The sequence below is a fragment of the Eubalaena glacialis genome, chromosome 20, assembly GCF_028564815.1.
Source record: "Eubalaena glacialis isolate mEubGla1 chromosome 20, mEubGla1.1.hap2.+ XY, whole genome shotgun sequence".
Classification (NCBI taxonomy): Eukaryota; Metazoa; Chordata; class Mammalia; order Artiodactyla; family Balaenidae; genus Eubalaena; species Eubalaena glacialis.
Genome location: NC_083735.1, coordinates 12277519 through 12295824, shown reverse-complemented (window position 1 = coordinate 12295824; position 18306 = coordinate 12277519). Strand labels below are relative to the sequence as shown.

At 38.6% G+C, this 18306-nt stretch overlaps 1 pseudogene; it reads right to left on the bottom strand.

Annotated features, from left to right (window-relative positions):
* Positions 1–205: 205 nt before the first annotated feature.
* On the bottom strand, positions 206–4069 carry LOC133081458 (AP-2 complex subunit beta-like; annotated as a pseudogene).
* Between the last annotated feature and the right edge of the window lie 14237 nt (positions 4070–18306).

Genomic DNA, 18306 nt, shown 5'->3' with positions numbered 1-18306 from the left:
TTGAAGCTCTGGTTACAAATGCTCAGTGTCAGATAGCTAAAACTATCCAAAAGGTTGTGCCCTAATATTAGCACAGGTCAGACCCATCACTACCTTGGCGGGTGGCCTCCATGTGTTTGGGTTCAGATTCCACACAATTTCTTCCAGTTAAGAGTTCTTGGCTTGCACCAATCACAGGATGGCCTGAGGGCACCGGACCAGTCAATTAGTTTTTCAGAACGCTGTCGTAGACCTGATAGATGTACTGGGAGGCTTCAGGAGCTAGCTCTACACTTTGGCAACAGTGTGTAATTGGGGTTTTTTGGCTGGCTATGGAGCTGGGCCAAAACCCAAATGCCATTAGTGAGACAGGGATTGGTACAGAATGTCCTGCCCTTCCACATTCCTCTTGGCAATAGTATAAACGTTGTTGTTTTGCAACTTGCTGGAAACAGTGTCAGCATTTAAATGACTTTCCTTAATCTGAAACTGAAGTTCTTTTTCATTGGGAATATCCTTCCATGTTGCAAGGAAGACCTGGTGCTTCATTTTGCCGTCCTCTACAAAACCCACATTGAGTGGGATGAGGCAGCTGAAGTAGAAGACATCACTATTGTTTTTCACAGCCACCTGCAGGTTGTTCAGAGGTTCTATCTTCATGACTGGGTCCAAGGTGTGGAGAGGCAGGGAGACATCAATGCTCTAGTTTGGCATCAGTGGTGTAGGGATGGCCAGAGGAGTGCTGGGGATGACACCAAAGTTATTCTTGTTAAACTGAATTACCAAGTCTGTCATGTGCTACAGAGCTTTCTTCATGAAGTTCATTTCCATATAGATGTGCCCTTGGCAGTGAGTAAATGTTCCTGAAATCTCCAAGCCTTTAGCCTTTACTGCAGGCAGCCAGACAGCCTTAGGAACCCCATATCCACCAGATGCCATGACTGTCGCCATAGAGAGTTCAAGTTGGTTATTCAGACCACTGCTGACCACAGCAGGAGTAGGTGAAGGAGCAAAGGTTGCAGGCACTGATGATGGGGTGAAGGACTGTCCCACCAGACTATGTAGCCCTCCCCCAAGAGGTCCATCTTTTTGAATTATACTTTTGTCTGGATATAAGCCCAGGAGAGGGGTTGCTGCATCATATGGCAACTCTATTTTTATTTTTTTGAGGAACCTCCATACTGTTTTCTATAGTGGCTGCACCAATTTCCATTCCCACCAACAGTGTAGAAGCGTTCCCTTTTCTCCACACCCTCTCCAGCATTTATTTGTAGACTTTTAAATGATGGCCATTCCATCCAGTTTAAGGTGATACCTCACTGTAGTTTTGATTTGCATTTCTCTAGTAATTAGCAATGGTGAGTATCTTTTCATGTGCCTATTGGTATGTCTTCTTTGCAGAAATGTCTGTTTAGGTCTTCTGCTCACTTTTTTGATTGGGTTGGTTTTTTTTGTCTATTTAGGTCTTCTGCCCATTTTTTTGATTGGGTTGGTTGTATGAGCTGTTTGTATATTTTGGAAATTAAGCCCTCATAGGTTGCATCATTTGCAAATAGGTGCTCCCATTCCATAGGTTGTCTTTTCATTTTCTTTATGGTTTCCTTTGTTTTGCAAAAGCTTATAAGTTTGTATAGGTCCCATCTGTTCCTTTTTGTTTTTATTTCCATTGCCTTGGGAGAATGATCTACAAAAACATTGGTACAACTTATGTCAGAGAATGTTTTGCCTATGTTCTCTTCTACAAGTTTTATGGTGTCATGTGTTATATTTAACTCTTTCAGCCATTTTGAGCTTATTTTTGTGCATGGTGTGAGGGTGTGTTCTAACTTCAATAGTTTACTGTGGCTGTCCAACATTCCCAACACCACGTGAAGAGACTGTCTTTTTTCCCATTGTATAATCTTGCCTCTTTGTCGAAGATTAATTGACCACTGGTGTGTGGGTTTATTTCTGGGCTCTCTAGTCTGTTTCATCGATCCATATGTCTGTTTTTGTGCCAATACCACACTGTTTTGTTTACTGTAGCTTTGTAGTATTCTCTGAAGTCTGGAAGCGTTATGTCTCCTGCTTTGTTCTTTTTCCTCAGGATTGCTTTGGCAATTCTGGGTTGTTTATAGTTCCATATAAATTTTAGGATTCTTTGTTCTAGTTCTGTGAAAAATATCATGGGTAATTTGATAGGGATGGCATTAACTCTGTGGATTGCTTTGGGTCCAATGGCCATTTTAATAATATTTCTTCCAATCCAAGAGCATAGGATATCCTTCCATTTCTTTGAATCCTTTTCACTTTCCTTTATTAATGTTTTATAGTTCTCAGCTTATTAAGTCTCTCACAACCTTGGTCAGGTTTATTCCCAAGTATTTTATTTTTTTGGATGCAATTTTAAAAGGGATTTTTTTTTTACATTCCCTTTCTGCTATTTCATTGTTAATATAAAGACATGCAACCGATTTCTGTATTTTAATCTTGTTTCCTGCTACCTTGCTGAATCTGTTTATCAGTTCTAGTAGTTTGTGTGTGGAGCCTTTAGGTTCTATGTATCGTATCATGTCATCTGCATATAATGAAAATTTTACCTTTTCCCTTCCAATTTGGATAGGTTTTCCTTCTTTTTCTTGTCTGATTGCCGTGGCTAGACTTCTAATATTATGTTGAATAGAAGTGGTGAGACTGGGCATCCTTGTCTTGTTCCAGATTTTAGTGAGAAGGCTAAGTGCTTTTCACCATTAAGCATCATATTTGCTGTGGGTTTGTCATAAATAGCTTTTAGTATGTTGAGATATGTTCCCTCTATACCCACTTCCATAAGAGTTTTTATCATGAATGGATGTTGAAATTTATCAAATGTTTTTTCTGAATCTATTGAGATGATCATGTCATTTGTCTTTTTTGTTGTTGATGTGGTGTATCATGTTGATTGATGTGCATATATTGAAACATCCTTGTGACCCTAGGATAAATTCAACACGTTCATGGTGTGTGATCTTTTTTATGTGTTGTTGGGTTCGGCTTGCCAACATTTTGTTGAGAATTTTAGGTTCTATGTTCATCAAAGGTATTGGCCTGTCATTTTCTTTTTTGGTGGTGTCTTTGTCTGGTTTTGGTATCAGGGTGATAGTGGCTTCATAGAATATCTTTGGGAGGCTTCCTTTCTCTTCGATCTTTCGGAAGACTATTGGAAGGAGTATGTGGTGACCAGAGCTTGCACCGAATGTTGAACGGGGTCTCCTCTTTGCTCTGTGGTTGACACAGCCCTCTCAGGGGCAGGGTCTGCTCCCTAGTTGTTGGAATAGAAGCCTTCAGGTCTGTTTCTATGCTGGATTAGAGAGCATAATGAGGTAGGCTGGATTGGAGCACTCCCAATGGGAGGGGAGTCACTGAGCATTCCTCTGCCAGAGTTGTCCACCAGGAAGTGTGCTCTGTGGTGTCACCTGTCATCCATGGTGCGGGCTCACAAAGTACACTGGTGTTGGTACTGCCTTCAGCCCCGCCTCAACTATGGGAATGCAGGCAATCAGCCCTGGTGTCCCTTAGGCACAGTGTTCACAAAGCCACCAGTGCAGATCCATAGGTGCTGACCCACTGATGTCAGGTTCCAGGACCCAGTGTCCCACACGTGGACCCACCATGGGAGCTATGGAAGCAGACTAGACCCCAGCCCTGCCCAGCCTCCATGTGCCCGTGCCCATGAACACCACAGCTGCAAAGGCTGGACCTGTCCCAGGCACGGGAGTGCCCACTGTCCACTCGGATGTCCCACAGGTACTGAGTTTATAAAGCCAGTGGCATAAATCTGCAAATTGCACAGCCATGGGGAGAGGGCTCAGGGATCAGCCCTGCTTCCTAAGTCAGGCAGTACCTGGGGCTCCACTCTGATTTCAGCCCCACCTCCACGTGTGGGCAACCTGCTGGTGCTTGTGCGCTCCCAGAGGTCGTCATAGACGTGGCACCAAGAAAGAGGCTGCTATGGTGGCCCTGCCCCTCCCTTCACCTGCCCCTCAACAATGACGTTTAGCTTCTATGGCCAGCCTGGTCTTCTTCCGCATATACCCCGGGTTGGGCACATACCACACTCCAGCCCCTTCATGCTGTCTGCATGCAGCCAAACCCAGTCCACTCCCCTGGTCTGTCCTCTGAAGCCCACGTTTCAGCACCCAACCGCCACACACTCCAGCAGGCACACGTCTTGGGCTGAGGACTGCAGCGAGGGAGCACAGGTCCTCTGTGCAGGTCTCTGTTTTGTCTGCTGCAAACTCACTGCTGCGCTCTCCTCCAAGCCTCTGCAGCTCCGTTTCTGTCCCAGCTCACGTCCCCACTGGTTCAGGGGCTTCCCAGGGTGAGGGAAACTGTCCTCTTTCACAGCTCCCTCCCAGGAGGGAGCTTCTTCTTCTTCTTCTTCTTTTTCTTTCATCCTATCTCATTACATGGAGATCTTTCTTGCATGTCTGACTGTCTGAGATCTTCTGCTGCCATTCAGTAGATATTCTGTGAGGATTGTTCCACATGTATGTATTTTTGATGTATTTGTGAGAGGAGGTGAGCTCCACATCCTTCTGTTCTGCCATCTTGATTCAACCTCTATATAATTTGTTTGCCTCTTTTCTTCTACTTCAGGAAATCAAATTATCAATGATGGAAGGAGACTGACCAGAGGCCCAAGGACACAGGAAATATCAAGGTCGTTACACAAACATCAGCCCCACAGAACCCTAAAGCCCAGATCCTGAAGAAGCAAAAGAGGAGATAAACTGCCTCAAAAGGGATATTAGTCATGTATACTCCCTACAAGAGTACATCAAAGGGCTTGTTTCCTCTGATGAGGACAAGAGATGCTACAAAAGCATTTTAAGTTTTCAATATAATGGAAAATAAACCAATCACATTGGCACTGTAATTTATTTTCCCCGACCATCATTGAGGTTGGGTGCCTCTTCATATGTAAAATGATTGTTTTTATTTTTTTCAGTGAAATTTAATTTCATAGGTTCCAAATATTTTTATTTGGTTGCTTCTATTTTTTCTCTAGACTGAGAGGCAATTTGAATATACTGTATATTTGTGGTGTCTTCTCCCACAGCATCCTTCCAAACCAATTACTGTACATACAGTCACTAAAAAATGTCAAGAACTTGTTGTCACAGGTCATCCACCACTCAAGACACTTGATATGAGGGCCATCTGCCGTGCACAGCCTTACATCAAGAGCTCTGTACTGAGCTCTCTGCTCTCAACTTGTGGACCAGATAAAGGACAGGATGAGGATATCATTATTCCCTCACCAGCTCACTCAAGCACATTGGTCACTGCTCAAACATCATTGCCAAGCTGACAGACAGCAGGCCTGGGATCTTCTATGATTTTCCCCTAGTTTGCCACCAAGACATTTGATCTGGACCATATCACCATCACCTTACCCTGAGAAGTTTTTTTTTCTAAAATGAACCTGAAATACTGTATTTTTCTCCTTTTGTGTCCAGGGAGAAACATCTCTAGTTTTCTAAGTCATAAAAAAAAAAGTTATGAATATGATGTTCTGTGCAAGAGACAGAAAATCAACATTTTGGGGCTTCACCACACCACCACCCTGCAAGTCACGTGATCGGGCTTTAAATCAATCAGCTGACCCTTGTCCCTCACTGAACAGCTTTAAATCAGCTCCACACCCTTTAATTTACCTGACCCTGTATGAACTCAGAATCTGCCCCTGAAACTTGCACCTTCAAAAGTCAGGAGCTTCACCTTGATCCCAGCACCGAAAATAGCTCTGGGCATACAGGCTGTGATCACTGATGGTGCAACAGATAAGTAAGTGAGACCCTTCTGCTGAGGTCAGGGGTGTGTAGACAGAAGGAAGAGGCTCAGATGAAAAGAGAAGAAAGAAGTTTGGGGAGAACTCTGGAGAGCTCGGGCACAGGGTGGAGTACAGCCCACCATCAAAAATGCCACTGGTTTTATATGCTCCACATTCACAACCACCTGCCCTGTTTTCCAGGTTCAAACACTCACTCAGGCCTGCAGGGAATAAACTGTCAGCCCAAGATTCAAACAAAATATTTCTGAGTCCAGAATCCTGCCTCTGGTGAAAACAAAGGCAATCATAGTACAGAGAGCATGCCACAGTGTCTGGCCACTGTGCCACCCGACCAGGATGTAAGTTCACAATCGGATATTGATGGCAGATCTATATCCCCTCTGTGAAGGGACCCAGTTTGGGCCAGAGAGTCAGAGGTGTCTGGTGTATCCAATCTTGTATCCGCCAAGTGCACAGAAGATTGATGGAATGGGGCGAAAAGCATATTTTCTCTGAATTCTTGTTAGTTTTTCAAAAGAATAGAGTTTTGTCTTAGTTAAGCAGAATACTTTTAAATAGCTTGGACAGCTCAAAACTGCTGCTTAGGGAACTGAAAACCAAGTCAGCCATGAACAGTGCTTTTAAAATCCTTGGAAATCAGTAAGAAGTGAGGATTTGGTTCGGCATAGTGTTGAGCACAGGAGTAACGAAGCAGAGCCATCACCTCATAAAAGGCACTGAAATTCCGTGACACCAATGGATCAGTTGCAGGGACAGGGGTTTTGGGTGGAGGGTATTTCTCTCAAAATCTCCCAGGGCACTCACCCTTCTCTATGCCACCCCACTACTCCATTCACTTTTCCTTTCTCAATTTCTGGAACCCCTGGGGCAGCACTTCTTAAGCTGGAGCCCCCAGGGACCAGCTCTGCAGTCAAGATTTTTCATTGGTCTTTACAAGGTCTCAACTGGAAGCCAGGTGGCAAGCCCCTGGGTGTGCAGCTGGACCAGGAGTGCAGGGGGAACTGGAGCCTTAAAGCAAAACAAATAATCAGAAAGAAAAATGAAGGAAACAATCCTATTTACCATCACATCAAAAGAAATAAATACCTAGGAACAAACCTACCTGAGAAGACAAAAGAACCGTACTCCGAACACTCTAAGATGCTGATTAAAGAAATTAAAAATGACACAAACAGATGGAATGATACATTATGTTCTTGGACTGGAAGAATCAATATTGTTAAAATGATCATATAATCCAAGACGATCCACAGATTAAATGCAATCCCTATCAAATGACCAATGGCATATTTCATAGAACTAGAACAAAAAAATCTTAAGTCTGTATGAAAACACAAAGACCCCTAGTAGCCACACTAACCTTAAGAAAGAAAAACAGAGCTGGAGGTATCAGACTTCCTGACTTCAGACCATACTACAAAGTTATTGTCCTGAAAACAACAGGGTACTTGCACAAAACAAAAATATAGATCAATGGAGCAGGAAAGAAAGCCCAGAAGTAAACCCAGTCACCTAAGGTCAATTAATCTATGACAACAGAGGCAAGACCATACAATGGAGAAAAGACAGCCTCTTCAATAAGTGGTTCTGGGAAAACTGGACAGCTACATGTAAAAGAATTAAATTAGAACATTCTTTAACATCATACACAAAAATAATCTTAAAATGAATTAAAGACCTAAATGTAAGAATGGATACTATAAAACTTCTAGAGGAAAACATAGGCAGAAGACACTTTGACATAAATTGCAGCAAAATCTTTTTGGATCCACCTCCTAGAGTAATGAAGATAAAAACAAAAATAAACAAATGGGACCTAGTTAAACTGAAACTCTTTTGCACAGCAAAGGAAACTATAAACAAAATGAAAAGACAACCTGTGGAATGGGAGAAAATATTTGCAAACAATGTAACCCACACGGGATTAAACTCTAAAATATACAAACAGCTCATGCAGCTCCATATAAAAAAAAACTCAATGAAAAAAATTGCAAAAGATCTAAAGAGTCATTTCTCCCAAGAAGATATACAGATGGCCAACAGGCACATGAAGATGCTAAATTGCTAATTATTAGAGAAATGTAAATCAAAACTACAATGAAGGGAGAAAATCCAAGAAATGTTTAACAAGGACCTAGAAGAGCTAAAGAGCAAACAAACAATGATGAACAACACAATAAATGAAATTAAAAATTCTCTAGAAGGAATCAATATCAGAATAACTGAGGCAGAACAACGGATAAGTGACCTGGAAGATGAAATAGTGGAAATGACTACTGCAGAGCAGAATAAAGAAAAAAGAATGAAAAGAATTGAGGAGAGTCTCAGAGACCTCTGGGACAACATTAAATGCACCAACATTCGAATTATAGGGGTCCTAGAAGAAGAAGAGAAAAAAAAAGGGACTGAGAAAATATTTGAAGAGATTATAGTTGAAAACTTCCCTAATGTGGGAAAGGAAATAGTCAATCAAGTCCAGGAAGAGCAGAGAGTCCCATACAGGATAAATCCAAGGAGAAACACGCCAAGACACATATTAATCAAACTATCAAAAATTAAATACAAAGAAAAAATATTAAAAGCTGCAAGGGAAAAGGCACAAATAACATACAAGGTAATGCCCATAAGGTTAACAGCTGATCTTTCAGCAGAAACTCTGCAAGCCAGAAGGGAGTGGCAAGACATACTTAAAGTGATGAAAGGGAAAAACCTACAACCAAGATTACTCGACCCAGCAAGGATCTCATTCAGACTCGACAGAGAAATTAAAACCTTTACAGACAAGCAAAAGCTAAGAGAATTCAGCACCACCAAACCAGCTTTACAACAAATGCTAAAGGAACTTCTCTAGGCAGGAAACACAAGAGAAGGAAAAGACCTACAATAACAAACCCAAAACAATTAAGAAAATGGTAATAGGAACATACATACTGATAATTCCCTTAAATGTAAATGGATTAAATGCTCCAACCAAACGACACAGACTGGCTGAATGGATCCAAAAACAAGACCTGTATATATGCCGTCTATAAGAGTCCCACTTCAGACCTAGGGACACATACAGACTGAAAGTGAGGGGGTGGAAAAAGATATTCCATGCAAATGGAAATCAAAAGAAAGCTGGAGTAGCAATTCTCATATCACACAGAATAGACTTTAAAATAAAGACTATTACAAGAGACAAAGAAGAACACTACGTAATGATCAAGGGATCAATCCCAGAAGATATAACAATAGTAAACATATATGCACCCAACATAGGAGCACCTCAATACATAAGGCAAATGCTAACAGCCATAAAAGGGGAAATCCACAGTAACACAATCATAGTAGGGAACTTTAACACCTCACTTTCACCAATGGACAGATCAACCAAAATGAAAATAAATTAAAAACACAAGCTTTAAATGATACATTAAAACAGACGGACTTAATTGATATTTACAGGACATTCCATCCAAAAACTACAGAATACACTTTCTTCTCAAGTGCTCATGGAACATTCTCCCAAATAGATCATACTTTGGGTCACAAATCAACCCTCAGTAAATTTAAGAAAACTGAAATTGTATCAAGTATCTTTTCCGACCACAATGCTGTGAGACTAGATATCAATTACAAGAAAAAAAATCTGTAAAAAAAACAAACACATGGAGGTTAAACTAACCAAGCGGTCACTGAAGAAATCAAACAGGAAATCAAAAAATACCTAGAATCAAATGACAATGAAAACACGATGGCCCAAAACCTATGGGATGCAGCAAAAGCAGTTCTAAGAGGGAAGTTTATAGCAATACAATCCTACCTCAAGAAACAAGCAAAATCTCAAATAAACAACCTAACCTTACACCTAAAGCAATTAGAGAAAGAAGAACCAAAAAAACTCCAAAGTTAGCAGAAGGAAAGAAATCATAAAGATCAGATCAGAAATAAATGAAAAAGAAGTGAAGGAAACGATAGCCAAGATCAATAAAACTAAAAGCAGCTTCTTTGAGAAGATAAACAAAATTGATAAACCATTAGCCAGACTCATCAAGAAAAAAAGGGAGAAGACTCAAATCAACAGAATTAGAAACGAAAAAGGAGAAGTAACAACTGACACTGCAGAAATACAAAGGATCATGAGAGATTACTACAAGCAACTATATGCCAATATAATGGACAACCTGGAAGAAATAGACAAATTCTTAGAAAAGCACAACTTTCCGAGACTGAACCAGGAAGAAATAGAAAATATAAGCAGACCAATCACAAGCACTGAAATTGAAACTGTGATTAAAAATCTTCCAACAGACAAAGGCCCAGGATCAGATGGCTTCACAGGTGAATTCTATGAAACATTTAGAGAAGAGATAACACCTATCCTCAAACTCTTCCAAAATATAGCAGAGGGAGGAACACTCCCAAACTCATCTTACGAGGCCACCATCACCCTGATACCAAAACCAGACAAAGATGTCACAAAAAAAGAAAACTACAGGCCAATATCATTGATGAACATAGATGCAAAAATTCTCAACAAAATACTAGCAAACAGAATCCAACAGCATATTAAAAGGATCATACCCATGATCAAGTGGGGTTTATCCCAGGAATGCAAGGATTCTTCAATATATGCAAATCAATCAATGTGATACACCATATTAACAAACTGAGGGATAAAAACCATACTATAATCTCAATAGATGCAGAAAAAGCTTTTGACAAAATTCGACACCCATTTACAATAAAAACTCTCCAGAAAGTAGGCATAGAGGGAACTTACCTCAACATAATAAAGGCCATATATGACAAACCCACAACCCACATCATTCTCAATGGTGAAAAACTGAAAGCATTTCCTCTAAGATCAGGAACGAGACAAGGTTGCCCACTCTCACTACTATTATTCAACATAGTTCTGGAAGCTTTAGCCACAGCAGTCAGAGACGAAAAGAAATAAAAGGAATCCAAATCGGAAAAGAAGTAAAACTGTCACTGTTTGCAGATGACATGATACTACACATAGAGAATGGTAAAGATGCTACCAGAAAACTACTAGAGCTAATCAATGAATTTGGTGAAGTAGCAGGATACAAAATTAATACACAGAAATCTCTTGCATTCCTATAAACTAATGATGAAAAATCTGAAAGAGAAATTAAGGAAATACTCCCATATATCATTGCAACAGAAAGAATAAAATACCTAGGAATAAACCTACCTAAGGAGACAAAAGACCTGTATGCAGAAAACTATAAGACACTGATAAAAGAAATTAAAGATGATAGAAACAGATGGAGAGATATACCATGTTCTTGGATTGGAAGAATCAACATTGTGAAAATGACTATACTACCCAAAGCAATCTACAGATTCAGTGCAATCCCTATCAAACTACCAATGGAATTTTTCACAGAACTAGAACAAAAAATTTCACAATGTGTATGGAAACACAAAAGACCCCGAATAGCCAAAGCAATCTTGAGAAAGAAAAATGGAGCTGGAGGAATCAGGCTCCCTGACTTCAGACTATACTACAAAGCTGCAGTAATCAAGACAGTATGGTACTGGCACAAAAACAGAAATATAGATCAATGGAACAGGATAGAAAGCCCAGAGAAAAACCCATGCATGTATGGTCATCTTATCTTTGATAAAGGAGGCAAGAATACACAATGGAGAAAAGACAGCCTCTTCAATAAGTGGTGCTGGGAGAAATGGACAGGTACATGTAAAAGAATGAAATTAGAACACTCCCTAACACCATACACAAAAATAAACTCAAAATGGATTAAAGACCTAAACGTTAAGGCCAGACAGTATCAAACTCTTAGAGGAAAACATAGGCAGAACACTCTATGACATAAATCACAGCAAGATCCTTTTTGACCCACCTCCTAGAGAAACGGAAATAAAAACAAAAATAAATAAATGGGACCTAATGAAACTTCAAAGCTTTTGCACAGCAAAGGAAACCATAAACAAGATGAAAAGACAACCCTCAGAATGGGAGAAAATATTTGCAAACGAAGCAACTGACAAAGGATTAATCTCCAGAATATACAAGCACCTCATGCATCTCAACATCAAAAAGACAAACAACCCAATCCAAAAATGGGCAGAAGACCTAAATAGACATTTCTCCAAAGAAGATATACAGATTGCCATCAAACACATGAAAGGATGCTCAACATCACTAATCATTAGAGAAATGCAAATCAAAACTACAATGAGGTATCACCTCACACCAGTCAGAATGGCCATCATCAAAATAACTACAAACAATAAATGCTGGAAAGGGTGTGGAGAAAAGGGAACCCTTTTGCACTGTTGGTGGGAACGTAAACTGACACAGCCACTATGGAGAACAGTAAGGAGGTTCCTTAAAAAACTAAAAATAGAACTACCATATGACCCAGCAATCCCACTACTGGGCATATATCCTGAGAAACCATAATTCAAAAAGAGTCATGTACCACAATGTTCATTGCAGCACTATTTACAATAGCCAGGACATGGAAGCAACCTAAGTGTCCATTGACAAATGAATGGATAAATAAGATGTGGCACATATATACAATGGACTATTACTCAGCCATAAAAAGAAACAAAATTGAGTTATTTGTAGTGAGGTGGATGGACCTAGAGTATGTCCTACAGAGTGAAGTAAGTCAGAAAGAGAAAAACAAATACCATATGCTAACACATATATATGGAATCTTAAAAAAAAAAAAAAAAAGGTTCTGATGAACCTAGTGGCAGGACAGGAATAAAGACACAGACATAGAGAATGGACTTGAGGACATGGGGAGGAGGAAGGGTAAGCTGAGACGAAGTGGGAGAGTAGCACTGACATATATACACTACCAAATGTAAAACAGATAGCTAGTGGGAAGCAGCTGCATAGCACAGGGAGATCAGCTTGGTGCTTTGTGACCACCTAGATGGGTGGGATAGGGAGGGTGGGAGGGAGACGCAAGAGGGAGGGGATATGGGGATATATGTATAACTGATTCACCTTGTTACACAGCAGAAACTAACACAACATTGTAAAGCAATTATAGTCCAATAAAGATGTTATAAATTAATTAATTAATTAATTTTTAAAAAAGATACATGCACCCCAATGTTCACTGCAGCACTATTTACAATAGCCAAGACATGGAAGCAACACAAAAGTTCACTGACAGACGAATGGAAAAAGAAGATGTGGTATATATATATATATACAGTGGAACACTACTCAGACATAAAAAAGATGAAATAATGCCATTTGCAGCAACATGGATGGACCTAGAGATAATCATACTAAGTGAAGTAAGTCAGACAGAGAAAGACAAATACCATATGATATCACTGGTATGTGGAATCTAAAAAAAAAAAGATACACATGAACTTATTTACAAAACAGAAACCAACTCACAGATAAAGAAAACAAACTTATGGTTACCAAAGGGGAAAGGTGGGGGGGAGGAACACAGTATATTAACCATACTTCAATAAAAAATATAAAAAATAAATTGCACTAAAAAAGTTATATGAAAAAAAAAAAAGTTATATGAGTGCAAGGATAGTTTGGAAAAGGAGTCATTTTTCACCACAGAAGATTTGCTTTAACATACTTTAACTGGTGATCTCTGTTGTAATGCATGATATGTTTCAGAATGTTATTGATAATTTGTTGATTAAATCTAAACTATTTTTTAAAAAGTATAATACACTCCATAATTGACTGTTTCACCAGGCTGTACTCAGTGCTCGAGAATTCACTCATCTTTCATAACAAAGTTTTATACCATTTGAACAGCATCCCCCATATCCCCCACCACAACTTCCTAACAATCAAGATTCTGGTCTATACGTTACACCAAATGGACTTAACAGGCATATATAGAACATTTCATCCAACAACTTGTTCTGATGGAACACACTCCAGGATAGGTCATATCATAAAACACAAATACGTCTTAGCAAATGTAAGAAGATCAAAATCATATCAACTGTCTGGACAGAATGATATAGAACTAGAAATCAACAAGAGTCTATCTGGAAAAATCTACAAAAACGTGGAAGCTAAACAGTACACTTCCGAAAAATCAATGGGTCAAAAAAGAAATCAAAAGTGAATTATAAGGACTTCCCTGGTGGCACGGTGCTTAAGAATCGCCTGCCAACGCAGCGGACATGGGTTCGAGCCCTGGTCTGAGAAGATCCCACATGCCACAGAGCAGCTAAGCCCGTGCGCCACAGCTACTGAGCCTGTTCCTCTAGAGCCCGCGGGCCACAACTACTGAGCCCGTGTGCCACAACTACTGAAGCCCACACGTCTAGAGCCTGTGCTGCACAACAAGAGAAACCACCGCAATGAGAAGCCCATGCACCGCAGCAAAGAGTAGTGCCCGTGCACCGCAGCGAAGAGTAGCCCCTGCTCGCCACAACTAGAGAAAGTCCTCACCCAGCAACAAAGACCAAACACAGCCAAAAATAAATAAATTTTTTAAAAAAGCGAATTAAAAAAACCCCTCAAAACAAATGAAAATGGAAACATAACCTACGAAAACCTATGGGATGCTGCAAAAGCAGTTCAGAGAGGAAAGTTTACAGCCATAAGTGTGTATGACAAGAAATTAGAAAGCACCTAAATAATCTAACTCTACACTTCAAGGAACTTGAAACAGAAGAAATGTATCCCAAAGTTAGCAGAGGGAAGGATGCAATAAAGACTAGAGTGGAAATAAATAAAATAGATAAAAGAAAATCAATAGAAATGATCAATGAAATAAAAGCTGGATTTTCAAAACCATAAAATACACAAACTTTCAGCTAGACTAGGAAAAAAGAGAGAAGACAAAATCAGAAATGAAAGAGGAGACATTATCACTGACTGATATGACAGAAATACAGTATCATAAGAGACTACTATGAACAAATATATGCCAACAAATTAGATATCCTAGAAGACACTGGTAACTCCTAGAAACACACTACCTACCAAGACTGAATCAGGAAGAAACAGAAAATCTAAACAGACTAATAACAAGGGATTGAATCAGTAATCAAAAAACTCCCAACACAGAAAACTCAAGGACCAGATGACGTTACTGGTAAATTCTACCAAGCCTATGAAGAAAAATTAACACAAGTAATAACTCTTCCAAAAAATTGAAGAGAAACGAATACTTCTAAACTTGTTCTATGAGGCCAGCATTTCCAAAACACCGAAGTCAAAGAAAGACTCTGTAAGTAAAGAACACTACAGGTCAATAAAAGTGATTAACATAGATGCAAAAATTCTGAACAAAATATTAGCAAATCAACTTCAACAATACATTAAAAGGATCATACACTGTGACCAAGCGGGATTTATCACTGGGATATAAGAATGCTTCAACATTCACAAATGAATATGCGAGATACATCACATTAATAGAGTAAAAATAAAAAACACATGATCATTTCAATACATGCAGAAAAAGCAATGGACAAAATGCTACTCTTTTATGATTAAAAACTCTGAACAGATTGAGTATAGGGGGGAATGTACCTCAACATAATTAAGGCCATATGTAACAAGCCCATAGCTAACATCATACTCGTTGGTAAAAAGGTAAAAGCTATTTTTCTAAGATCAAGAACAAGACAGTGATGCCTACTTAATCACTCTTATTCAATATAGTACTGGCAGTGTTAGCTGGAGCAATTAGGCAAGGCAAAGAAAGGTGTCCAAATCAGAAAGGGAGAACTAAAATTATCATTATTTGGAGATGGTATGATTTTGTATATAAAATATCCCACGGAATTCACCAAAAAGTTGTAACTAATCAACAAAGTATGTAAAATTGCAGTATATAAAATCAACATACATCATCAGTTGTATTTCTACACACAGATAGTAAAGCATCTGAAAAAATAAAGAAAACAATCTAATTTACAATAGCATCAAAAATAATAAAATATTTAGAAATAAATTTGACAAAGTTGTTGAAAAGTCTCTACATTGAACACTGTAAGACATTGATAAAATAAACTGAAGTCACTAAAAAATGGAAAGATATCCTATGTTCACAGATTGAAGGAATTTCTAAGATTAAAAGTCCTTAACACCATCTGTAGATTCTAACAATCTCTCTCAAAAATCCAATGACATTCTCCACAGAAATAAAAAATCAATTCTAAACTTTCTATGGAACCAGAGAAAATCTGAATAGCCAATACAGTCCTGAGAAAGAAGAACAAAACCTGAGGCATCACAGTTCCTAATTTCAAACTATCCTACAATCTATATTAATTAAAACAGTACAGTGCTGGCATCAAAATAGACACCCAGACCAATGCAACAGAACAGAGAGCCCAGAATTAAACCCCTACATATAAGGTTAACTAATTTTTGACAAGGTAGCCAAGAACAACCATAGGGAAATAATAGTTTCTTCAATAAATGGTGTTAGAAAACCTGGATAAGCACAAGCAAAACAGAAATTTGAACCCCTATCTTACGTCAGTCACAAGAATTAACTCAAGATGGATCAAACACTTGAACCAAAGAACTGATACCATAAAAGTCTTGAAAGCATAAAAAACTCTTCCACATTGGTTTTGATGATTATTTTTTTAATATGACACTAAAAGCACAAACAACAAAAGCAGAAATCCACAACCAAGAAGAAATCAAACTTAAAAACTTCTAGGGACTTCCCTGGTGGTCCAGTGGTAAAGAATCTGCCTTACAATGCAGGTGACGTGGGTTTGACCCTTGGTCAGGGGACTAAGAACCCATATGCCGCAGGGAAACTAATCCCGTGCATCACAACTACTCAACTCGCCCGCCTCAGAGAGGCTGCGTGCCGCAAACTACAGAGCCCACACACCCTGGAGCCTGTGCACTACAACTAGAGAGAGAGAAAAAAAAAAAAACTGCATGCCACAGCTAGAGAGAAGCCCGCACACCGCAACGAAGAGCCCGCATGCCACAACTAAGACCCAATGAGGCCAAAAATAAATAAATAAAATACATGAATAAATAATAAATAAAGCTTTAAAAAAAAGCTACTGTACAACAATATAGACAATCAACAAAATGAAAAGTAAACCTACCAAATAGGAAAAAAATGCAAACCATAGATTGGATAAGGGGCCTGTAATCAAAATACATTTTTAAAAAAACTCATAAAACGCCACAAGAACTCAAACAATCCAATGTATGAATGGGCAAAGGAAACAGATTTTTCTTCCAAAAAAGACATATAGATGGCCAATAAGTGTACAAAAATGTACTCAACATGACTAATCATCAGTACAATGCACATAAAAACCACAATGAGATATTATCTCACACCTGTTAGAATGGCTATCATCAAAAAGACAAGAAAATAAGCGTTGGTGATGATGTTGACAAAAAGGAACACTTGTGAACTGTTAGTGGGGATATAATTTCACAGCAACTATGGAAAACAATATGAAGGTTGCTCAGAAAAGTTAAAAATAGATCTGTTACATGATCCAGCAATTCCATTTCTGGGTATTTATCCAAAAAAATAAAAGCACTAACTTGAAAAGAAATATGCACTCCCATATTTCTTGCAGCATTTATCCACAATAGCCAATATATGGAATCAACCTAAGTTCCTATCAAAAGATGAATGGATAAGAAAGATATGATATCTATATCTATATGCTTATCTATATTTACATACACACAATGGATATTATTTAGCCATTGGAAAGAAGGAAATTCTACCATTTTTAACATTGATGCACCTTGGGTGCTGATATATTATGCTGATATAAGTCAAATTATGCTGATATAAGTCAAAAAGAGAAAGACAAGCACTATGTGATATCCTTTATATATGGAAATAAAAAGAAGCCACACTTATAAAAATAAAGAGTAGAATGTTGGTCACCAGGGGCTGGGGTATGGGGAATAGGAGAGATGTTGTATAGGATACAAACTTTTAACTAATAGTAAATAATTCCTAAAGATCTGATGCACACAATAGTCAATATAGACCATGGTATTGTATTATAATCATCAAACTTGCTAAGAGACTAGATCTTAATTTTTCTAACCACAATAAAGAAATAATAATTATGTGACATGATAGAGGTGATAGCTACTGCTACAATGGCAAAGCATAACACTTAAATGTATCAAAGCACCATTAAATTCAAGTAATATTTTATGTTAAATATAAGAAAAAAGAAATGCAATAAGCATAATCAATACACAAACAGATCAAGCAGAATAAATTTTCTGTAAGTTAGAAGACAGTAAGTTGAAAATATCCACTCAGAGAAGAACACAGAAAAAAAGAGTGAAGAAGGATTTTGTTATCTATAGGATACCATCAAAAGAAACCTTCTGTGAATTATGGAGTCTTAAAAGGAAAAGATAGAGAGAGAAGGCTTATTTAAAGAAATAGTTGCTGAGAACTTTCGTAATCAGGGGAGAGATTTGGATATCCAAGTTCATGAAGCTCATAGGGCACCAAACTAAAAAAAAAAAAAAAATTCCCCAAAACACATTATAG